Consider the following 25,357-nt stretch of genomic DNA (forward strand, 5'->3'; position numbering starts at 1 on the left):
GCTTTGTTCATTGGAGGACAACTGTAATGAGCGGCAGACACAGTTAGTAGGCCCAGATAATAAAGTAGGCTAAATGCAGTTCAAAATTGATAACAGGACTAAACAGGCGGCATTGCTTTGTTCAGTGGAGGACAACTGTAATGAGTGGCAGACACAGTTAGTAGGCCCAAATAATAAAGTAGGCTAAATGCAGTTCAAAATTGGTAACAGGACTAAACAGGCGGCATTGCTTTGTTCAGTGGAGGACAACTGTAATGAGTGGCAGACACAGTTAGTAGGCCCAAATAATAAAGTAGGCTAAATGCAGTTCAAAATTGGTAACAGGACTAAACAGGCGACATTGCTTTGTTCAGTGGAGGACAACTGTACTGAGTGGCAGACACAGTTAGTAGGCCCAAATAATAAAGTAGGCTAAATGCAGTTCAAAATTGGTAACAGGACTAAACAGGCGGCATTGCTTTGTTCAGTGGAGGACAACTGTAATGAGTGGCAGACACAGTTAGTAGGCCCAAATAATAAAGTAGGCTAAATGCAGTTCAAAATTGGTAACACGACTAAGCAGGCGGCATTGCTTTGTTCAGTGGAGGACAACTGTAATGAGTGGCAGACAGTTAGTAGGCCCAAATAATAAAGTAGGCTAAATGCAGTTCAAAATTGGTAACAGGACTAAACATGCGGCATTGCTTTGTTCAGTGGAGGACAACTGTAATGAGTGGCAGACACAGTTAGTAGGCCCAAATAATAAAATAGGCTAAATGCAGTTCAAAATTGGTAACAGGACTAAACAGGTGGCATAGGTAGGTACATGGGTGGGCTCCTCTGCTGAGTAGCAGACAGTGGTAGTAGGCGAAAAGTATTAACTGGTCTAAATGGAAGCCAGGGCCCCTGTATATTTTAACTATCATCTATCATTTCAACAAATTTGTATTGGCAGTGCCATTGAAGGATTTAACCGCTCAGACTACACAGTGGTGGGGCAGGGAGAGGTAAGTATTTCAAGTGGTAGAGCACTGTTCGAGCTGGTGGGGAACACTCCCTCGTGGGCGGCGGTACTGGCACAGGACCCCTCATATTACGACGGTGTGTCTGACGTTGGTTGTGCACCACCACCGTCAGAGACACTTCATTGTACTATGAGGGACCCTGTGCCAGTGCCGTTGCCCAAGAGTGGGCCCACCCACCTGTCCAGGCAAACGGCACTCGCACGGGTGCTTGCGCCAGGTGGTGACCACGGCCTTGTGGGGGGAGTCAGCCCATTTAGGGAGGTATAAAAATGGCCTATGGTGGACATTCAGCAGCTGCAAATGGAGGAATTGGAGAAGTCAGTAAGAAGAGGCCAAAAGCAAGACATTTTTCTGGCAAGCTACGTGTCAGCAGGGGAAGGTGGGGCAAAATAATTTCAAATCCATGATTGGTTCATTTTAATGAAGGTTAGATCATCAACATTCTGGGTAGCCAGACGTGTCCTTCTTTTGGTCAGTATTGAACCAGCAGCACTGAAGACTCTTTCTTATAGCACACTAGCAGCAGGGCAAGCGAGCTCCAGTAATGCATATTCTGCCAATTTAGGCCAGGTGTATATTTTAGATGCCCAGTAATCAAAGGGGAATGACTTGTGGGGGAGAACATCAATAAGGGAGGAAAAGTAGTTTGTAACCATACTGGATAAATGCTGTCTCCTGTCACTTTTAATCGATGCAACAGTACCTGTCGTGTCAGCGGTCTTTGTGAAATCACTTCACAAACTGGTCATAAAACCCCTCTGTCCAACGCCACTTCGGATCTGTGCACCTCTAACATCTCTGCCATGTTGCCCCCTACGGCTCGTGTGAGAACCATAACCACCGCTGTGTGCTGGGAATGCCTGAAACAACAGGTCTACAAGAGTTGCTTGTTTGGTAGCCAATATTTGCTCAAGGTTATCATGTGGCATGATATTTTGTAATTTTCCTTTATATCGTGGACCCAGGAGGCAGGCCAACCAGTAATCATCATCCGTCATCATTTTGATAATACGGAGGTCCCTTTTTAGGATACGCAAGGCATACTCAGCCATGTGGGCCAATGTTCCAGATGTCAATTCACTGCTTGTGCTGGGTTGAGGAGCACTTTCTTGCAAATCAACATCACTTGTGTCCCGCAAAAACCCTGTACCTGACCTTGCAATGCCACCACTTTGCATTGCCCCCTGAGAAGCATCCTCCTCCCATAAATATTCATCCCCATCATCCTCCTGCTCCTCTTCATCCGCCACCTCATCCAGGAGAGATCCCTGACCAGACAATGACTGACTGTCATCAAGGCTTCCCTCCTCCTCGGCTGCAGACGCCAGCTCCTTAATGTGCATCAAACTTTGCATCAGCAGACGCATTAGTGGGATGCTCATGCTTATGATGGCGTCATTTGCACTTACCAGCCATGTGCATTCCTCAAAACACTGAAGGACTTGACAGAGGTCTTGTAGCTTCGACCACTGCACAACAGACAACTCCATGTCTGCCATCCAACTGCCTGCCCGTGTATGTGTATCCTCCCACAAATTAATCACAGCATGCCTCTGTTCGCACAGCCTCTGAACCATGTGCAGTGTGGAGTTCCACCTTGTTGCAACGTTGATTATTAGGCGGTGCTGGGGAAGATTCAGCGATTGCTGATGGTTCAGCCTACGGCTGGAGTGTAAGGGCGACCAGTGGATGTGCGAGCAAAGTCTCCGCACCTTCAGGAGCAGGGCTGGTAACTCCGGATAATTTTTGAGGAAGCACTGCACCACCAAGTTCAAGGTGTGAGCCAGGCAAGGTATGTGTTTAAGTTATGAAAGGGCTATGGCAGCCATAAAATTCCTTCCGTTATCACTGACTACCTTGCCTGCCTCAAGATGTACACTGCCCAGCCATGACTGAGTTTGTTGCTGCAAGTACTTGGCCAGTACTTCCGCGGTGTGTCTGTTGTCACCCAAACACTTCATTTGTAACACAGCCTGCTGACGCTTACCACTAGCTGTTCGGTCGGTCGTGCGACTGCACTCTGTGCATAAGCTTTCGCTTCTGGAGGAGGAGGAGAAGGAGGAGGAGGGGTGGCGAACGCCTACAGCCAACTGTTTCCTAGACCGTGGGCTAGGCAGAACTGTCCCACTATGGCTGTCCCCTGTGGACCCTGCATCCACCACATTAACCCAGTGCGCCGTGATGGACACATAACTTCCCTGGCCATGCCTACTGGTCCATGCATCTGTTGTGAGGTGCACCTTTCCACTGACTGATTGCCTCAGTGCATGGACAATGCGGTCTTTGACATGCTGGTGGAGGGCTGGGATGGCTTTTCTCGCCATGGTATTCTTGATGTTGGCCTACATACAGTGTTTCCTACCAATAACCTTGTGATTCCCTTACTGCTTTGGCCTTGCGACGATACCTCCACATTTGCTGCTGGTGGTGTCCTCACCGGTGGGCTTACAGTGAGGGAAGCAATGTAGCATTGCTGATTACCTGCATTCTGAGCAGGTGCACCAACGGTACGGGACGTTTGGTAGTTAGTCCAGGCTTGCAAGTACATGCTGGTTAAATCTCTAAGCATGCACGTTGTATTTAAATTTTGAAGATTCTTCCTTCTGCTAAAGGTCTTTGAGCATTTCTTACAGATAACTTTTGACTGATCATTTGGATCTTGGTTAAAAAATTGCCACACTACACTCTTCCTACTATGGAATACCTTTTCAAGCATTGCACGCCGTGCTACTTTCATTGGATGGCCACGCTGTCCTAAAACTCTTTTTGACAAACGTTTTTGGCCTGATACGGGCCTGCTTTTGCGATGTAGATGGCTGCTGCGGATCATCCTCCTCCGCTTCTGAGCTACTGGCAGCAGCACCCTCTTCCCCCAATGGCTGCCAATCTGGGTCAACAACTGGGTCATCTATCACCTCCTCTTCAATTTCATGTACACCTTCCTCTGTGTCACCGTGTAAGGTGCTATAGCGTTCGGAACGGGACACCATAGTCTCAGCAGGGTCAGATTCTGGCTCAGTACACTGCAAGGGCAATGTAGTGATCTGAGTCAATGGAATAGCATAATAATCTAGCTGTGGCTGTGCATCAGTGCACTCAATGTCCGATTCATCTTGTAATGGGCAATTAACAATTGCCCTTTCTAACCTAGGCACGGTATGTGTAAAGAGCTCCATGGAGTAACCTGTAGTGTCGCCTGACGCATCCTTCACTTTTGGTTTGGGTGAAGGACACAAGGAAACGTCTTGTTCCTGTCCAGGAGCATCCACTGACGACTCGCTGCTTTTATATTTGGAACTTTCTGAAGAGGAGGCGAAAGAGCTAGAGGCTGAGTCAGCAAGGAAAGCCAAAACTTTTTCCTGCTGCTCCGGCTTTAAAAGCTGTTTTCCTGCTCCCAGATAAGGGAGCCTTCGAGGCCTTGTGTAGCCAGATGATGACGCTGGCTCAACACCTCCAGCCTTAGGTGCTATTGTGCTTTTGCCACTACCACCAGATGCACCACCACCACCATCAGTACCAGCTGGCAACCACCGCCCACGGGCTCTTCCACCAGACTGCCTCATTTTTTGGAAAATCTAACCAAAGTAACAACCGTTATATGGTACTGTAAAACAAGGTAGAAGGTGTACATAAACTTGTTGAGAATTTAAATCTCCCTTTTTTTTGGGAAACTGAACCAAAACTCAGGCCAAGTGTATATAACAGCGCAATCTAAGTGGCAGAAAGTGGCTGGCTGACATACGACAAACTAACAGGACTGAAGTATATCCACTTTGTGAGAATTAGAATCTCCCTTTTTTTGGGGGAGACTGAACCAAAACTCAGGCCCAGTGTATAAAACAACGCAATCTAAGTGGCAGAAAGTGGCTGGCTGATATATGACAAACTAACAGGACTGAAGTATATATGCACTTTGTGAGAATTTGAATCTCACTTTTTTGGGGGGAGACTAAACCAAAACTCAGGCCCAGTGTATAAAACAACACAATGTAAGTGTGTTGTGAATTCTGTGGCAGAGCTCCCTCCTGTGGTCACAAGTGGTACTTCGGCTGATTCTCTCTGGGATCTTCCGTTTGTGGAGGAAAGTGGTACTGCAGCTTCTGAGTTTCCTCCCTCAGGTGATCTGGTGAGCTCGTTAGCTTCTTCTCTACTTAACTCCACCTGATGCTTTGATCCATGCTTCCTGTCAATGTTCCAGTGTTGGATTGGTTTTTTCCCTGGATCATTCCTGTGGCCTGCTGCTCTGCAAAGCTAAGTTTTGCTTTTGTTATTTTGTTGCTATTTTTCAGTCCAGCTTGCTTTATTGGTGTTTTTCTCACCTGCTGGAAGCTCTGAGACGCAGAGGGACGACCTCCGTACCGTTAGTCGGTGCGGAGGGTCTTTTTGTCCCCTCTGCGTGGTTATTTATAGGTTTTTGTGCTGACCGCAAAGTTATCTTCCCTATCCTCGTTCTATTCAGCTAGTCGGGCCTCACTTTGCTAAATCTGTTTCATCTCTATGTTTGTGTTTTCATCTTACTCACAGTCATTATATGTGGGGGGCTGCCTTTTCCTTTGGGGAATTTCTCTGAGGCAAGGTAGGCTTATTTTTCTATCTTCAGGCCTAGCTAGTTTCTCAGGCTGTGACGAGGCGCCTAGGTTCTGGTCAGGAGCGCTCCACGGCTACCTTTAGTGTGGTTGGATAGGATCAGGGATTGCGGTCTGCAGAGTTCCCACGTCTCAGAGCTCGTTCTATTATTTTGGGTGTTTGTCAGACCACTGTATGTGTTCTGACCGCTATGTCCATTGTGGTACTGAATTGCCTTCATATCAGTTTTCATAACATAAGTGCCAGAAAGTGGCTGGCTGATTTACGACAAACTAACAGGACTGAAGTATATCCACTTTGTGAGAATTTGAATGTCACTTTTTTTTGGGAGACTGAATCAAACCTCAGGCCCTGTGCATAAAACAACACAATGTAAGTGGCAGAAAGTGGCTGGCTGTTATACGACAAACTAACAGGATTGAAGTATATCCACTTTGTGAGAATTAGAATCTCCCTTTTTTTGGGGGGAGACTGAACCAAAACTCAGGCCCAGTGTATATAACAACGCAATCTAAGTGGCAGAAAGAGGCTGGCTGACATACGACAAACTAACAGGACTGAAGTATATCCACTTTCTGAGAATTTGAATCTCACTTTTTTTGGGGAGAGACTTAACCAAACCTCAGGCCCTGTGCATAAAACAACACAATGTAAGTGGCAGAAAGTGGCTGGCTGATATACGACAAACTAACAGGACTGAAGTATATCCACTTTGTGATAATTTGAATCTCACTTTTTTCTGGGGAGACTGAACCAAACCTCAGGCCCTGTGCATAAAACAACACAATGTAAGTGGCAGAAAGTGGCTGGCTGATATACGACAAACTAACAGGACTGAAGTATATCCACTTTGTGATAATTTGAATCTCACTTTTTTCTGGGGAGACTGAACCAAAACTCAGGCCCAGTGTATATAACAACACAATGTAAGTGGCAGAAAGTGGCTGGAAGGTATATGAAGAAATACAAGGACTGTAGTACAATTTCAATCTCCCTACAATGATCTCAGGAAAAGTATGGCAGCAATAAAAAGGACTGCTGCACACAAAAGTGTGGACAAATAAACAAGATAACTGTGCAGAAAGGTGCAACAGGATTTTTGCTTTTAAAAAAGCAGCTGGTTTGCACAGCAGCGTGCAAACAGCAACGCAGCTACAAGGGAGCCTTATAAGGCAGCCTAATAAGCTACAGAGATGATGCACAAAAATATAGCCTCCACTGTCCCTGCAAACAAATGGTGGTGTTGGACAGTGGATATCGCTACAGCACAAGCAGTTTGGGGGTTAATCTTCCCTCCCTAACTATATCCCTTTTTCTGATGAAGCCGCAGCAACCTCTCCCTATATTAAGATCGGCAGAAGTAAGATGACGGCCGGCGTGCACGCCCCTTTACAGCCCCTGTGACGCCGCAGAAAGCAAGCCACTCAATGTCATGCCCTTCTCTAAGATGGTGGGGACCGAGACCTATGTCATCACGCTGCCCACACTCTGCGTCCTCCTTCATTGGCTGAAAAATGGCGCTGAAAGCATCATACGAAACGCGACTTTTGTGCACAGATCGCCGACCTCATGGCCGATCCCACACTAGGATCGGGTCGGGTTTCCTGAAGCCCGACTTTGTCAAAAGTCGGCGATTTTTGAATTTGTCCAATCCGTTTCGCACAACCCTAGTGCAGATGCATTCCTCCTCTGGATTCTGCTGTTCATGGAGCAGTCCTCTGATGCCCTTGGAATAGAATCTGTGAACAGCTCTGCAGAATGGCCCATCTGAGGTTCCCCACAGTCAGTTGGGCGTTAGGAATTATTTGATGTGGGGGAAATAAGGGTGATTTGGGTGCCACCTCTGAGGATTGTACTGGGCGGAGGAAGAGGAGGAGAGGACACTTGATACAACTCTTGCCATCCTATTTAGCACATGCTCTTTTGGAGCCTCATGTACAAGGAGTACCGCTGTGCAGCTGCCAAATAAAGGGAGTTGAGAAGCCCATGCCAGTAACAGAAGTTGGCAATATTTTTTGGATAGGACAAAACTGTGTTTGTTCAGTTGAACTTTCATTCATATTAACGTCTAAACCACATACACGTCGAGCACCAAGCCTATTCCCCTTTCCACCATGACCTCGCTTTTTCCCACTCATGTTGTAAGCAGCCTTCCCTCTTATAACCTGCTGTTTCACAACCTTAGTACAAACACTGTCAGTCACCTGCCACTAAATGAACAAACACTGTGAAGAAACCATATTGTATCTTAATTTCCCAGACAACCATGTTTTCTCAAACCAAGAAAAATTGGCTTTTTATCTGTATATTGGCTTGTGGATTTAAGTGTTTGTCTGGTTGGTCAAGAAGACAGACTTGCAAACTAATATACCATATAACATACTGTGTAAGTCTGTAATAGTGAATTGTACATAGATTGTGTTTATCTTTGTTTATTGTGTGCTGATATGCTAATTGTGTATTTTATTCTGTATCTAGTTTGTTGATTTCGAAAGTAGATAGGGAGAGGCTGTGAGGGTGGACTGAAGGACACTGTAAGGATTTTGGAATATCCTGGTGCCTGTTCGCCCTGATCCAAGATGGAGTCTTGGATCTCGCCCTGTCATGGAACTTCCTGTCTGTCCTGATTATTTAAGTCTGGGTCACGTCCTCATGTGTCTGAGTATTTTGTGCTGCTGGCTCCTGAGCTTCTGCTTGTTTTCTGGTGAACTCCCTGCTTCTACTGCTCACTTCTCAGTGGTCTGCCTTTTCCCATTCAGCTGCCTCTCGCCTCTGGAACTGCTGCGATGGGCAGCGCACCAGTGGAAGTATCTTCTTTGTTTGCAAGACTTTTCCCAGTGTTATGCCTCTTTGCACAACCACATCAGGTGAGCAAGATTCAAGTTGTGCTAGTCTCATCAAGAAAGATTTACTCATATGCTACGCTTAGATAGCGCTCTCCCTCTTTTTCCCTCTTCCTCTCTTTCCCAGGACTGCATTCACACAACGCATCATCTGCGAATTATTGGACTCCTACTAACAAGTACTGTGCACATGTGTAATCAAGTTTTGCTAGACTTCCTCTTTTGAGTACTGTGTGCATTCACACTAATAACCTTATTGGACTTCCTTGTTTAAATATCTGTTCGCCTCTCAGTCTGCTGTGATTTTCTTTATTGTGCTGAGGACCTCGTTACTATTGCAGGAATATCTGTATTATGCTCTGTTTGCTACTATTTACTGAACTGAAGACCTTGTTGCAATTGCAGAAATGTCTGTGTCAATTCTGGTTTGCGGCACTCTTCAGGATCTCAGCTGAGGGTACATCGGGCTAGGCTGAAAGAACACAGGACTGCTCTCGGTTATCTCCTTATGCTTGTCATTATCACCCCTCTGCGTGCATATCACAGGTGGAGTAGCGACCCTGAGAGTTCGGACATAACATCTACCATTATCCCGGCGAGTCAGCGGAAGGGTGAGACCCTGTAATGTGCACTATGTTGGGGTAATTGCTGGGATTGTTCTGTTTGCTATTGGGAGTTGTGGTCCAATAAAGTATTGCCATATGATTTTACCCTAACCCTGTGTTGTCTGTGTAGTGTATTGCCCACCAGGAGATATAGATGTTCAGTGGTATGAGCCCTGGTCCATGCAGTCTTGCTAAAGGCAGCCGGGCCAGCGAAAGAGAGCACCCACTGACCCCGTTTCTCCACAATCACTATTTATTTTCTTAGATAGTGCGCCTGAACAACACTATTATACCCGACGATTTTTAAGTGGAAATCTGGCCTTCTGATTTGCCACTGAAACGTAGTTTTAACACAAATAATTTGGAGTAGCAAATTGGGCTTCCGGAGACTGCCACACAGTTTTTGCACAATCTACTTTGATGCTTGAAGATCGATTTTACATTGGACAGCATCGTATCTATTTAACTGACAAGTACACTTTCAGCACCAGCAGGAGCGACCTCTCTGCGCTGTAACACTGAAATAATGGCACCAGCAAAACAAGATGTCCACTTTTTATATGGCCAGGGACATGTGACTCTGGCAGCCAATCACAAAAACTTTGTCATGACACAGGGGTCAGTATTGGGCCCTCTTCTTTTTAACATATTTATTAATGACCTCGTAGGGGGCATTCAGAGTAGAATTTCAATATTTGCAGATGACACTAAACTCTGCAGGGTAATCAATACAGAGGAGGACAATTTTATATTACAGGATGATTTATGTAAACTAGAAGCTTGGGCTGATAAATGGCAAATGAGCTTTAATGGGGATAAATGTAAGGTCATGCACTTGGGTAGAAGTAACAAGATGTATAATTATGTGCTTAATTCTAAAACTCTGGGCAAAACCGTCAATGAAAAAGACCTGGGTGTATGGGTGGATGACAAACTCATATTCAGTGGCCAGTGTCAGGCAGCTGCTACAAAGGCAAATAAAATAATGAGATGCATTAAAAGAGGCATAGATACTCATGAGGAGAATATAATTTTACCTCTATACAAGTCACTAGTTCGACCACACTTAGAATACTGTGCACAGTTCTGGTCTCCGGTGTATAAGAAACATCTCTGAACTGGAGCGAGTGCAGAGAAGAGCGACCAAGGTTATTAGAGGACTGGGGGGTCTGCAATACCAAGATAGGTTATTACACTTGGGGCTATTTAGTTTGGAAAAACGAAGACTAAGGGGTGATCTTATTTTAATGTATAAATATATGAGGGGACAGTACAAAGACCTTTCTGATGATCTTTTTAATCATAGACCTGAAACAGGGACAAGGGGGCATCCTCTGCGTTTGGAGGAAAGAAGGTTTAAGCATAATAACAGAAGCAGATTCTTTACTGTAAGAGCAGTGAGACTATGGAACTCTCTGCCGTATGATGTTGTAATGAGTGATTCATTACTAAAATTTAAGAGGGGACTGGATACATTTCTGGAAAAGTATAATGTTACAGGGTATACACACTAGATTCCTTAGGCGTTGATCCAGGGAACTAGTCTGATTGCCGTATGTAGATTCAGGAAGGATTTTTTTCCCCCAGTGTGGAGCTTACTCTTTGCCACATGGTTTTTTTTGCCTTCCTCTGGATCAACATGTTAGGACATGTTAGGTTAGGCTATGGGTTGAACTAGATGGACTTATAGTCTTCCTTCAACCTTAATAACTATGTAACTATGTAACTATGGTGTTGTGGATGGTTTCTGCACCCTGATTGGTTGCTGGAATCAACACACATAAAGTTAAGGGAAAAGAAAAAATGTGTGCACCGCTCCTGTAATCTCTTCACAAGCTCTTCTAACCTCTCCACACCCACTCGCCTCATCAAACACGTTCCCCCGTCACCCCCGCTCATCATACAGCACCACTATCCTAGCCAAAGTAATAACAAAAGCATTAGTGGAAACGTGATGATTTACTGAACTGTGATCGAATTTTGCTGACTTTAAGTAAAAATGCTTGTGAAAGCGAACACGAATCCGAATGTGTTACGTTTGTGACAAATTTGAGACAGGTGAACGTTTTCCAGACAGGTTCGCTCATCTCCAGTGAGGACATGTGAAGCTCTGTCACCACTGTGGATTGTGCTGCCCTCGACAGATGAGGACACAGGACACTGCTTTATTATTTCCAACTCTGGAGTGATGACAGAGGTCAATGCGGGGGCAGATTACTGACAGCCAATGAGGGTGCAGAGGGTGGGCAGAGGGCGGAGCTGGACACTGAGGCGGGCGATGCCAACTCTGGCTTTGAGGTTAGATGGTAAAGCACTGTCAAGTTTGGTAGAGCCGCAGGTAAACAAAGTGGGTGCAGGGAATGAAGTGAAATTCAGGATGGAAGAAAAGCAGAAACAAAAAGCAAAATGTATAGGAGTGTAGTATATTACAGTACAGCACAAATCAGCTTAAAAAAATGTGAATTTCGTTGTCTGACAACCTTTCTAATTGATACAAATAAATTATTAACACTTCTATTTTGAAATCATTCTTAATGTGCAGAACTTTTTACATGAATAAAATTGAATTATTTTCACTGTGGAGACATTTTTTTTGCAGATGTTCCACACATACACATATACACACTAATTATATCTAATGCTCATTGAATGCTATGTAGCAAGCAAGAGAAAAGACAGAAGTGGTCATAAAGTGCTTCTGTCTTTCCCTAGAGTTCTGAGCTGTGTCTGACCCAGCTGTGCTTGCTAGATTACAATTATAACTATTCCGTTTTAAAATTGCAATAATTTTTTTTTCCGAAAAGCCGTAGAGGGCTGAAATTTCGTAACATCTCTGCAGTACAGAATATATTGGCCACATTTCAATAAAATATATATGAAGGTACAATTGTACCTCTGCAGCCTGTTAACGTTGTAAAATTATGCAGCCTGACGAAGGTTAAACCCTGAGCCTTATAATTACACAATGGTGTGGGATTCAAGCCCATGACCAAGTGTTGTAAATTACTGTAAATCTCTGAATGACTTTACACTTTGCAGTACTATCTTTTTTAATTTTTTAGCACTAGTTTTATGTGGCAGTTGAAATTTCAGTGTCCCAGTGTCCAATGGCCATGCTAAGCTCTGCTACGAGGAATTTTTAGCAGCAGAGAATGGATGCATTTACCCCTTGCGACTGCGTGGTTAGAAATCTGTGATCATGATAAGATTCTGGGTACCAAAAAGTTATAATGGCAATTGAGATCATGACAGAAAGACCATGGCTATATGCCTATTAAGCTGTGCCTTGGGTCTTAGTCAAGTAAATGTGTCACCCACATAATAATAATCTTTATTTTTATATAGCGCTAACATATTCTGCAGCGCTTTACAGCTTGCGCACATTAACGTCGCTGTCCCCGTTTGGGCTCACAATTCCCTATCACCACAATCTAAATTCTCTATCACTACAATCTAAATTCACAGTCTTTGGAATGTGGGAGGAAACCGGAGTACCCGAAAGGAAACCACGCAAACACGGAGCGAACATACAAACTCTTTGCAGATGTTGTCCTTGGTGGGGATTGAACCCATGACTCCAGCGCTGCAAGGCTGCTGTGCTATCCACTGCGTCTGGCGGTGCAAGGTTAGCCACATGTAACCTTGTAGGCCTCAATGCTAGAAAAACCATAGTGAAGGTCCGTGGAGCTTAGGCCAGGTGAGAGTCTGCATATTTTATTGTTTATTATCCTTTGGGTTCTGGAAATACTTCATAGCATTATGAATAACTTTTCACAATCGAGACACTTTTGATTCACCACAAATTTTTTTGGGACCAAAATGAATCTTCCAGACGATGTTTTTGAACTTTTTGGTTGCAAATATCAGTATATTTGTTAATCTCTACTAAAAGCATTGATCTCAAGGATCATGTCATGGAATTTCCTCTCTTGCCGTTGGCTTGTAGTACAGATCTGATTATCTAGAATTGTCCTTACACACATGAAGACCCTCATTCTGCCATAAGCTTAGAACTTGTCTACTAAAGACCATTATAAAACCATCTCAATCTCATGTGCTCTCAGAGCCTTCAATATAATTTCCAACTTTCTGACAACATTTCTTGTTAGAGAGAAAGCAAACAGACAGGTTTTAGTAAATAGGAGCGTTTAGTGCAAACAACAAAAACACAGTTTACTTAAGAGACTGACAGAGATAAACAGTGGAGACATCTGTTCAAAAGGAATTCTCTAAAGCCTGTTTGTCAAAAAAAGTGTTTCAGTTTCCTTTAGATATAAAAGAAAATATTTACGTTGATTGAGGTTCAGGAAAGCCCATGTGGGAAAAATTCCAATCCCTTTTTCCGGGGAAATTGGAAGATGGTTAATGTATCGAATCATTTCAACTCCCTTTCATGGAGTCCTTCCAGTTCGGGATTTCCCTGTTCTGTAGAATTCTAATTTCCTACTAAAACATCTTGACTTTGTAAATTGATAGTATTAGATAGCAAATTGATAGTTGACTGGTTTGGAATTAAAAAGTGCACAGATCATCCTAGCTTCAAGTGCGGTGCAATTGTCAGCAGGTTGCGGATACAGTAACGGACCGGAAGCATAGCAAGGGTTAACGGAGGATTTATTTAACAGTGGATACTCCATGCAGGAAGAAAAGGGGTTAAACAGCTTTGAGCAGTAAATGTTAACTAGGAATAAAACAGGTGCGGGCAATTTAAAGGGGAAGTTCAGTATTGTTGCACTTATCAGTCCGACGACTGTTGTGAATTCTGTTGTCAGGCTCCCTCCTGTGGTCATGAATGGTACTTCGGCTGGTTCTGTCCATGGACTTCCTCTGGTGGGTGTTTCTGAGTTTCACAGGTGACTAGGTTAATTCGTTAGCTGCTGCTCTATTTAACCCCACTTGCTCTATGCCACCTGTCAATGTTCCAGTATTGGTCTAGTTCACTCCTGGATCGTTCTTGTGACCTGTCTTCCCATCAGAAGCTAAGTTCCAGCTTGTATTTCTTTGGTTTTCTATTTTTCTGTCCAGCTTGCTATTTAATTTGTTGTCTTGCTTGCTGGAAGCTCTGGGACGCAGAGGGAGCGCCTCCGCACCGTGAGTCGGTGCGGAGGGTCTTTTTGCGCCCTCTGCATGGTCTTTTTGTAGGTTTTTGTGCTGACCGCAAAGTAACCTTTCCTATCCTCGGTCTGTTCAGTAAGTCGGGCCTCACTTTGCTAAATCTATTTCATCTCTGTGTTTGTATTTTCATCTTTACTCACAGTCATTATATGTGGGGGGCTGTGTTGTGGATTCTGTTTTTGGGCTCCCTCTGGTGGTTACAGATGGTAATGGGTGATTTGTGTTCTCTGCAGTCTCTGGTGTCCACCTGTTCTATCAGGATATGGGAGTTTCCTATTTAACCTGGCTTTCTTGTAATTTCCTCGCCGGCGATCAATGTAATCAGTGTGTCTTGTTACCTCTGCTTTCCGCTTCAGTAATCTTCAGGACAAGCTAAGTTTTTGATTTTCCTGTTCCACGTTTTGCTTTATTTTTGTTTTAGTCCAGCTTGCAGTTATGTGATTCCTTGTTGCTGGTTGCTCTAGTGGGCTGATATTACTCCTCATGTTCCATGAGTTGGCACATGAGTTCAGGTAATTTCAGGATGGTTTTTTGTAGGGTTTTTCGCTGACCGCGCAGTTCACTTTTGTATCCTCTGCTATCTAGTTTTAGCGGGCCTCATTTTGCTGAATCTGTTTTCATTACTACGTATGTGCTTTCCTCTCATTTCACCGTCATTACATGTGGGGGGCTGCTATTTCTGTGGGGTGTTTCTCTGGAGGCAAGAGAGGTCTTTGTTTATTCTAATAGGGGAAGCTAGTCCTTCGGCTGGCGCGAGACGTCTAGAATCATCGTAGGCACGTTCCCCGGCTACTGCTAGTGTTGTGAATTAGGTTCAGGATCGCGGTCAGCTCAGTTTCCATCACCCTAGAGCTTGTTCTGTTTTTTGTGTGCTTGTCCTTTTGTGATCCCCTGCCATTGGGATCATGACAGTATCGCCGGCCCGAAAAGTGGTAATCATATTGGCTGAAGTAGGAGGAAAAGTAGTCTGAGGAAGTTTTTTTTTTTTTTTTTTTCCTTCCCTCAGAGTTTGCTGCGTCTTACCTCCTCTTAATCCTTGAATGGCTCTGACCTCAGCTGTTTATCATGGACGTCCAGAGTTTGGCTTCCAGCCTGAATAATCTTGCTGCTAAGGTTCAAAATATACAAGATTTTGTTGTACATGCTCCTATGTCTGAACCTAGAATTCCTATCCCAGAGTTTTTTTCTGGAGATAGATCTAGTTTTCTGAATTTTAGGAACAATTGCAAGTTGTTTCTTTCTTTGAAATATCGCTCCTCTGGAGACCCTGCTCAGCAAGTCAAGATTGTGATATCTTTCCTGCGGGGTGACCCTCAGAATTGGGCATTTGCATTCGCACCAGGGGATCCTGCGTTGCTCAATGTGGATGCGTTTTTTCTGGCATTGGGTTTGCTCTATGAGGAACCTAACCTAGAGATTCAGGCTGAAAAAGCTTTATTGGCTCTCTCTCAGGGGCAAGATGAAGCAGAATTATATTGTCAGAAATTTCGGAAATGGTCGGTGCTTACTCAGTGGAATGAATGCGCCCTGGCTGCAAGATTCAGAGATGGCCTTTCTGAGGCCATTAAAGATGTTATGGTGGGGTTCCCTGCGCCTGCAGGTCTGAATGAGTCTATGACTATGGCTATTCAGATTGATCGGCGTTTACGGGAGCGCAAACCTGTGCACCATTTGGCGGTGTCTTTTGAACAGGCACCTGAGACAATGCAATGTGATAGAATTCAGTCCAGAAGTGAACGGCAAAACTATAGGCGGAAAAATGGGTTGTGTTTTTATTGTGGTGATTCAGCTCATGTTATATCAGCATGCTCTAAACGCACAAAAAAAGTTGATAAGTCTGTTGCCATTAGTACTTTGCAGTCTAAGTTCATTCTGTCTGTGACTCTGATTTGTTCATTATCTGCCATTTCCGTCGATGCCTATGTGGATTCAGGCACTGCCCTGAGTCTTATGGATTGGTCATTTGCCAACCGCTGTGGGTTTAGTCTGGAGCCTCTGGAAGTCCCTATTCCTTTGAAAGGAATTGACTCTACACCTTTGGCTATGAATAAACCTCAGTACTGGACACACGTGACCATGCGTATGACTCCCGTTCATCAGGAGGTGATTCGCTTCCTGGTACTGTATAATTTACATGATGTCTTAGTGCTTGGTCTGCCATGGTTACAAACTCATAACCCAGTCTTGGACTGGAAAACGATGTCTGTGTTAAGCTGGGGATGTCAGGGGGTTCATGATGATGCACCTCCGATTTCTATCGCTTCATCTACTCCTTCTGAGGTTCCTGTATTTTTGTCTGATTATCGGGATGTTTTTGAGGAGCCTAAGCTCAATTCGCTTCCTCCTCACAGGGATTGCGATTGTGCTATAGATTTGATTCCTGGCAGTAAATTTCCTAAAGGTCGTTTGTTCAATCTGTCAGTGCCAGAGCATACTGCTATGCGGGATTATGTTAAGGAGTCCTTGGAAAAGGGACATATCCGTCCATCTTCGTCTCCTTTGGGAGCAGGTTTTTTTTTCGTGGCCAAAAAAGATGGTTCCTTGAGGCCTTGTATAGATTACCGTCTTTTGAATAAGATTACGGTCAAATATCAGTATCCTTTGCCATTGTTGACTGATTTGTTCGCTCGCATTAAGGGGGCTAAATGGTTCACTAAGATTGATCTTCGGGGTGCGTATAATCTTGTGTGGATTAAGCAGGGTGATGAGTGGAAAACCGCATTTAATACGCCTGAGGGCCATTTTGAGTATTTGGTGATGCCTTTTGGACATTCTAATGCTCCTTCTGTCTTCCAGTCCTTTATGCACGATATTTTCCGTGAATATCTGGATAAATTTATGATTGTGTATTTGGATGATGTTTTGGTTTTTTCTGATGACTGGGAGTCCCATGTTCAGCAGGTCAGGAAGGTGTTTCAGGTCCTGCGGGCCAATTCTTTGTTTGTAAAAGGTTCAAAGTGTCTCTTTGGAGTCCAGAAGATTTCTTTTTTGGGGTATATTTTTTCCCCTTCTACTATTGAGATGGATCCCGTCAAGGTTCAAGCTATTTGTGACTGGACGCAGCCTACATCTCTTAAGAGTCTACAGAAGTTCTTGGGCTTTGCTAATTTCTATCGTCGTTTCATAACTAATTTTTCTAGTGTTGTTAAGCCTTTGACGGATCTGACTAAGAAGGGTGCTGATGTTGCTGATTGGTCTCCTGCGGCTGTGGAGGCCTTTCAGGAACTTAAGCGCCGGTTTTCTTCTGCTCCTGTGTTGCGTCAGCCAGATGTTTCGCTTCCTTTTCAGGTTGAGGTTGATGCTTCTGAGATTGGAGCGGGGGCGGTTTTGTCACAGAGAAGCTCCGATTGCTCGGTGATGAAGCCATGTGCGTTCTTTTCTAGAAAGTTTTCGCCCACTGAGCGGAATTATGATGTTGGTAATCGGGAGCTTTTGGCCATGAAGTGGGCATTTGAGGAGTGGCGTCATTGGCTTGAGGGTGCTAGACATCGTGTGGTGGTCTTGACTGATCACAAAAATCTGATTTACCTTGAGTCTGCCAAGCGTCTGAATCCTAGACAGGCTCGTTGGTCACTGTTTTTCTCCCGTTTCGATTTTGTGGTTTCATACCTGCCAGGTTCAAAGAATGTGAAGGCGGATGCTCTTTCTAGGAGTTTTGTGCCTGATTCCCCTGGAAATTCTGAGCCCACTGGTATCCTTAGGGATGGGGTGATTTTATCGGCTGTCTTCCCAGACTTGCGACGTGCTTTGCAGGAGTTTCAGGCGGATAAACCTGATCGTTGTCCGCCTGAAAGACTGTTTGTTCCGGATAATTGGACCAGTAGAGTCATCTCCGAGGTCCATTCTTCTGCGTTGGCAGGTCATCCTGGAATATTTGGTACTAGAGACTTGGTGGCCAGGTCTTTTTGGTGGCCTTCCTTGTCGAGGGATGTGCGTTCTTTTGTGCAGTCTTGTGAAGTTTGCGCTCGGGCTAAGCCTTGCTGTTCTCGGGCCAGTGGATTGTTGTCACCTTTGCCTATCCCGAAGAGGCCTTGGACGCACATTTCCATGGACTTTATTTCAGATCTCCCTGTCTCTCAAAAAATGTCCGTCATCTGGGTTGTGTGTGACCGCTTTTCTAAGATGGTTCATCTGGTACCCTTGCCTAAGTTACCTTCCTCCTCTGAGTTGGTCCCTCTGTTTTTTCAGAACGTGGTTCGTTTGCATGGGATTCCGGAGAACATTGTTTCTGACAGGGGATCCCAGTTTGTGTCTAGATTTTGGCGGACGTTCTGTGCTAAGATGGGCATTGATTTGTCCTTTTCGTCTGCATTCCATCCTCAGACGAATGGCCAGACGGAACGAACTAATCAGACCTTGGAAACTTATTTGAGGTGTTTTGTTTCTGCTGATCAAGATGACTGGGTTACCTTTTTGCCGCTTGCCGAATTTGCCCTTAATAATCGGGCTAGTTCTGCTACCTTGGTTTCTCCTTTCTTTTGTAATTCGGGGTTTCATCCTCGTTTTTCCTCTGGTCAGGTGGAGCCTTCTGATTGTCCTGGAGTGGACATGGTGGTGGATAGGTTGCATCAGATTTGGAGTCATGTGGTGGACAATTTGAAGTTGTCCCAGGAGAGGGCTCAGCAGTTTGCTAATCGCCGTCGCCGCGTGGGTCCTCGACTTCGTGTTGGGGACTTGGTGTGGTTGTCTTCTCGTTTTGTTCCTATGAAGGTCTCTTCTCCTAAGTTCAAGCCTCGGTTCATCGGTCCCTATAGGATCTTGGAAATTCTTAACCCTGTGTCGTTTCGTTTGGATCTCCCGGCATCGTTTGCTATTCATTATGTGTTCCATCGGTCGTTGTTGCGGAGGTATGAGGTACCTGTTGTTCCTTCGCTTGAGCCTCCTGCTCAGGTGCTGGTGGAGGGAGAATTGGAGTATGTTGTGGAGAAGACCTTGGATTCTCGTGTTTCCAGACGGAAACTTCAGTATTTGGTCAAGTGGAAGGGTTATGGTCAGGAGGATAATTCTTGGGTGGTTGCCTCTGATGTTCATGCTGCTGATTTGGTCCGTGCATTTCATAGGGCTCATCCTGGTCGCCCTGGTGGTTCTCGTGAGGGTTCGGTGACCCCTCCTCAAGGGGGTGGTACTGTTGTGGATTCTGTTTTTGGGCTCCCTCTGGTGGTTACAGATGGTACTGGGTGACTTGTGTTCTCTGCGGTCTCTGGTGTCCACCTGTTCTATCAGGATATGGGAGTTTCCTATTTAACCTGGCTTTCTTGTCATTTCCTCGCCGGCGATCAATGTAATCAGTGTGTCTTGTTACCTCTGCTTTCCGCTTCAGTAATCTTCAGGACAAGCTAAGTTTTTGATTTTCCTGTTCCACGTTTTGCTTTATTTTTGTTTTAGTCCAGCTTGCAGTTATGTGATTCCTTGTTGCTGGTTGCTCTAGTGGGCTGATATTACTCCTCATGTTCCATGAGTTGGCACATGAGTTCAGGTAATTTCAGGATGGTTTTTTGTAGGGTTTTTCGCTGACCGCGCAGTTCACTTTTGTATCCTCTGCTATCAAGTTTTAGCGGGCCTCATTTTGCTGAATCTGTTTTCATTACTACGTATGTGCTTTCCTCTCATTTCACCGTCATTACATGTGGGGGGCTGCTATTTCTGTGGGGTGTTTCTCTGGAGGCAAGAGAGGTCTTTGTTTCTTCTAATAGGGGAAGCTAGTCCTTCGGCTGGCGCGAGACGTCTAGAATCATCGTAGGCACGTTCCCCGGCTACTGCTAGTGTTGTGAATTAGGTTCAGGATCGCGGTCAGCTCAGTTTCCATCACCCTAGAGCTTGTTCTGTTTTTTCTGTGCTTGTCCTTTTGTGATCCCCTGCCATTGGGATCATGACAGGGCTGCCTTTTCCTTTGGGGAATTTCTCTGAAGCAAGGTAAGCTTTATTTTTCTATCTTCAGGGCTAGCTAGTTTCTTAGGCTGTGCCGAGTTGCATAGGGAGCGTTAGGCGCAATCCACGGCTATTTCTAGTGTGTTTGATAGGTTTAGGGATTGCGGTCAGCAGAGTTCCCACGTCCCAGAGTTCGTCCTTATTATCAGTAACTATCAGGTCATTCCGTGTGCTCTTAACCACCAGGTCCATTATTGTCCTGACCACCAGGTCATAACAGACGACATCAGAATCTGGAATCCTGTACTCAAGTGGTGGCACCAAGGCTTTGGCGCAAAATGGTCCGGCATCGTCCGGAGGAAGATGGTGTTCTGGTTCCTGGCGGCAGACCCTGATGAGGGTCCTGATTGCGGCGGCGAATCCTGGTAGTCCTGATGGGGGTTCTGGGTCCAGATGACAGAGTAGAGGTGCCGTCACAGTCTCATCTCAGCACGCGCGCATCTAACTCCTGACAGGGGAGTTTGTCACAGTCTCCGGTGTCAGCGTATACTTTGCTGGTCTTTGTCTGCAGTCTCTAGGTGAGGATATAAAACCATTTCGGCTTGGGCCTACTCCATCCCATTGCACACTGGTCAGAGCCCTTACTATGTCCTCCTGCACGCTAAACATTCTTGCCAAGTCTGCTCTGCTTCCCGCATGCTGCACCTTCTTTAGTATAACCGTGCCCCCTAAAAATGAGTGCAAAGTCGGTCTGGGGTATTAAGCTCTCCCCCGTGCAACTTGGGTGACAGCCCCGACAGTTCCGGTTCTACAGCGGAAAAGGTATGCTTGGTCTGGTTCTTTCCCTTACATTCCCCCTCTCTTTGTGCTCACCATCCCACTGGTGAGAGTTCCTGTAGGATGCGTTGACATTCTCCTATTCCTTGGATGATTTGTTTCCAAACATAATGGTCTTGTTCATATCAGTTAGGAGCTTTTCCTGCAGTCGAGCATTAAGAACATCGTAAACTTGTAGTAGCCTTTGATTCAAGTTGGGTAGTTGAGTCTGGTTGGACTGATGGGGGCGGGGACGCCCCCCGCTCTGGTAAAACAGCCATTTCATGAATCTCAGAAGCCTCAGGTATCTGTTCTTCTTCTGGTCCTACCTGGGATGGTTCAAGACATTCTTCCTCTTCACAATCGTAAGTAACTGAAGGAAGATCCTCAGGAGTACTAGATTTCTTTTCTTCTTCTTGTGCAGGGTCTCTTGACATGCAGGGAAGTAGCATGTTTTGGTGCACGACACGAGTAAAGGCATTTTCTTCTCCTTCAGGTTGAACTTCATAGACAGGTCCTTCAGAGCTGACTCGTCATTTCACATGATACGGTGTTTTCTCCCATCGGTACTCCAGTTTGTCTCTAGGATGTTTATCTCGTACTAACACCCGATCTCAGGCTTGCAGAACTGTGTTTCACAGAGGAGCTACCTCCGGATGTCCCAGCTCTTGAAACCTGGTCCGCACCAGACGATGTAATGTCTGCAGCTGATGGTGATGTTCCCATACCCAGGTGGACACCCCTCTCCGTGGGTAGTCCTCCTCTGGGTCCAGTTTAAGCTCTGTAATCTCTTTTCCCGGTCCTCCAAAGAGCAGGGTGTAGGGAGTGTACCCTGTGGTGCGATGTACTCGGTTGTTGTAGACCCACACCAACTCTGTTACAAATTCTGGCCACCGTGCTTTGAGGCCCTCCTCTAGGGTTCTCAACATCTGAATGAGAGTCTGATTGAACTACTCGCATGCTTCATTACCTTGAGGATGGTAGGGTGTCGTCCGAGACTTTCCAATTTGGTATAAGCGATGGAGTTCCTCTTTTACTTGTCCCAGAAAACAGGCACCCTGGTCTGAGTGGATTATCTTTGGGCATCCGTACACTTGGATGAAGTACTTACAGATGGCATGTGCTGCAGATTCCGCTGTTTGGTCCCGAGTAGGGGTCACGACTTCAAATTTTGTGAAATGATCTATCAGCACCAATCAATGTTCATACCCCTGATGAGCAGGGCCTATGATCAAATAGTTGATCATCAACACTTCTACAGGTACTAAAGTCACAATTGTTTGTGTAGGGACTCTTTGTTCTGGAGGTTTGGCCAACTCATAGCTCCTACAGAGTCGGTACACTTCTTCTACTACTCACTTCAGCAAGGGATGGTAAACCAGCTTCTGTAGCCACAGAAAGGTTTTCTCATGGCCGAAGTGAGCTCCTCTCTCATGTGCCTCAGTAGCCACTTTATGCAACAGCATCTCATGAATCACCACTTGCCAAGTGACGGCCTGGACCTGTTGTAATTGGATCTTTCGATATAACAGTCCATTCTTCAATTTTATTCTCTCCCATTGCCAAAGAATTTGTAATAACCCGGAAGACAGGGCCCTCTCACTCCGGCGGGGCAGTTGTTTAAGTGCCACCCACTGTCATATTTGTGAGAGTTCTCCATCTTCCTGTTGGATCCGTACTCACTCATCACGAGGTTGCCCTAATATACTTTCCTGAAGCATCACTTGTACCTGTTCCTGCATTCCTTTTCGGGCCCCCTTCTGTTGGTGATTTTATACCAAAATTTGGCCATTCATGCCACCCAGCGCTGTTCCAAAGCTCCCAAATTTGTGTTCTCCAAATGAGCCAGACGGTTGTTATCGGTGTGCACTAGGACTTCTGACCCAGACAAATATTCCACGAACTTCTCTGTCATGGCCCATACTAATGCCAATAGCTCCAACTTGAATGAACTGTACATCAAAAAAGGGGAAAAAAGAAGCTATTTGCCTTTAAATATCAGAAATTTATTGATATGTATAAAAATAAGTATATATTAAAATGTAAAATCAATGGGGACAATAAATGCAAAAATGGTTCCGTTTGGAATCATGGAGGGAACGACTTGCATAGGCAATCACCCGCTCTTTATCGTCTTGAATCTGGGACAATACAGCTCAGAGTCCATACAAGCTCCTATCAGTATGTAGGATGAAAGGTTAAGAAAAGTCAGCATCAGCTAGGATGGGTGCTTCTGTCAAGGCCACCTTCAAGGCCTGAAATACTTTCTCCTGATGTTCTCCCCAATGAATCGTCTTGTTTTTGGCTCCAGGGGGCACCCCTTTCAATAGCTCTAACAACGGATTCACGATGCGGGTGAAGATTTTTACGATCCACCGGCAGTATCCAGTCAACCCCAAAAAGGCCCAAACATCCTTCATGGTCTTCGGAGCTGGCCAATCCTGTACTGCCACAATCTTCTCACAGGACGGTCCTACACCTTCAGCAGAGACCACATGTCCTAGGTACTCGATCTGTGTACGAAACAGATAACACTTGGGAGGTTTTACTTTTAGACCATGTATCTGGAGCCAGCTCAATATTTGCTCTAATTGTCGTAAATGTTCTTCAAACGTAGCGGCATACACAATGATATCATCAAGGTAGATGAGAATGGCTTCAAAGTTTAAATCACCCAAACACCTCTCCATGAGGTGCTGAAAAGTACCAGGGGCATTAGCGAGACCGAACGGCATTCGTTTGAACTCGTACAGGCCCATGGGAAGTATGAAGGCCGTTTTGGCTCGGTCATGTTCAGACATCGGCACTTGCCAATAACCACTGGTCTAACGTGGAAAAATATCTTGCGCTTCCCAGTGCGGACAGAGACTCTTTGATACGAGGTAGTGGGTATGAATCTCGCAAAGTGTAGGCATTTAGCTTGCGATAGTCCACGCAGAAGCGAAAGGTGCCGTCTTTTGTACTAGTACGATGGGAGCAGCCCAAGGACTTTGACCCTCTCGAATGAAACCATTCTGTAGCATGTGTGTCAGCATCCCTTTCACCTCCTGATACATTTTCGGAGGAATTTGATGATAACACCACTAGTTGGAATCTCGTGTGTGATTGCAGAAGTGCAGGCGAAATTGTCCTCATGACGTGCGAATACATCTTGATAACATCCGAGTAAGGCTCCCACTTGCTGTACTTGTTGCGGTGTGAGCTCCATTAATTCAGCACGCATCTGCTCCAAAATACGAAGCCCTTTCTGCTGTTGTTGAGGTCCTGACGCTAGAGATGTCTCTACAGTCTACGGTCTATGGATCTTCTTTCTTTGCTGTCAACTCCACAGCCTGGGAGGGTATCAGCTCCTCCGGCATACCTACAATTTGCGCTACTTCACTTTGGGGGAGAGTGTCAGATTGTCCTCTTTCAAATTCACACAATGCACGGGTACCATTCCATCATGTACAGTCACCAGGGTCCAAGCCACAAGGAGTCCTGGGGGTAAGTGCTCCATGATGGCCGGTTCTAATTGTATCTCAGCCCCCTCCAGAAGAGTGGAAGCCCGGAAAGGGAAAGAGAGCACAGTTTGCCCCAGTGGAATTACAAGATTGCCTGCAGCCAGAATAACCACTTTTCCCTGCACCTTTCCATCACAGGAGACCTCTTGCACTCGAGCCGTCTGAATCAACTGCTGAAACACTTCTCTTTGAGGCATTTGCAAACTCCATTGTTTCAAAAACATGTCTGGGGACTCATTAATGAGAAGACTCCCGAACACCTTTAGCACATTCATCCCTAGAGTGACATCATATCCACGTTCTGTATCTCCCGCAGTTAGAACCACTCCTTTGTGGCCCAGATCTTTTAAACGGACCTTGACCTGCAACTAGGCCACCCCTGTGACCGGGATGGGCAACTGATTGGCGGCCATCAACTTCATCACTGGGCCCCACTCGGGCCTCAATGCTTCAGGGAAATTTCTCTTAAAGTACTGTATGTTTCGGGCATTGTAGTCACTTGAGAGCCGGTATCTACCAATCAGCGGATGGCTCGACCATTCATTTCAGCCCAGGCTAGAGGACACACAGAAACTAAATTGGTGGGACTTTTGATTCTCTTTTCTGACTGTTCTGGCTCCGGGCATCGTCCCCCAACCTCGGAGACTCCTAATTTAACGGGTGACGCTAAAGAGGCCCTCATCTGTGTGGACAAATCTGGGCCTCATGTCCCAACTCTCCGCAGGTATAGCATGTAGGGAGTTCTTCTTGCTGATATGTTCTCAAATCCTGTCACGTTTCTGGGATAGTTCTGCCTCTGGGTGAGCTTAATATGGTTAGCGTCTTTTTTGTTTCAGTCGGGTCTTCCCACATAACTAGAATCTCCGTCCGCAAATCTTCTACCCATCCAGGTTGGGTGACTAGATTCACAGACACCTCTCTGCTCCTTTGCCACAGGGACTGTCACCCCCTCCACTTTTTCTCTCTCGCGTGCCTCACTACCAACTTCTGCAAAGGTCATGCGCCGTTTTACTCGC

This window comes from Ranitomeya imitator, chromosome 1 (assembly GCF_032444005.1).
Source record: "Ranitomeya imitator isolate aRanImi1 chromosome 1, aRanImi1.pri, whole genome shotgun sequence".
Lineage (NCBI taxonomy): Eukaryota > Metazoa > Chordata > Amphibia > Anura > Dendrobatidae > Ranitomeya > Ranitomeya imitator.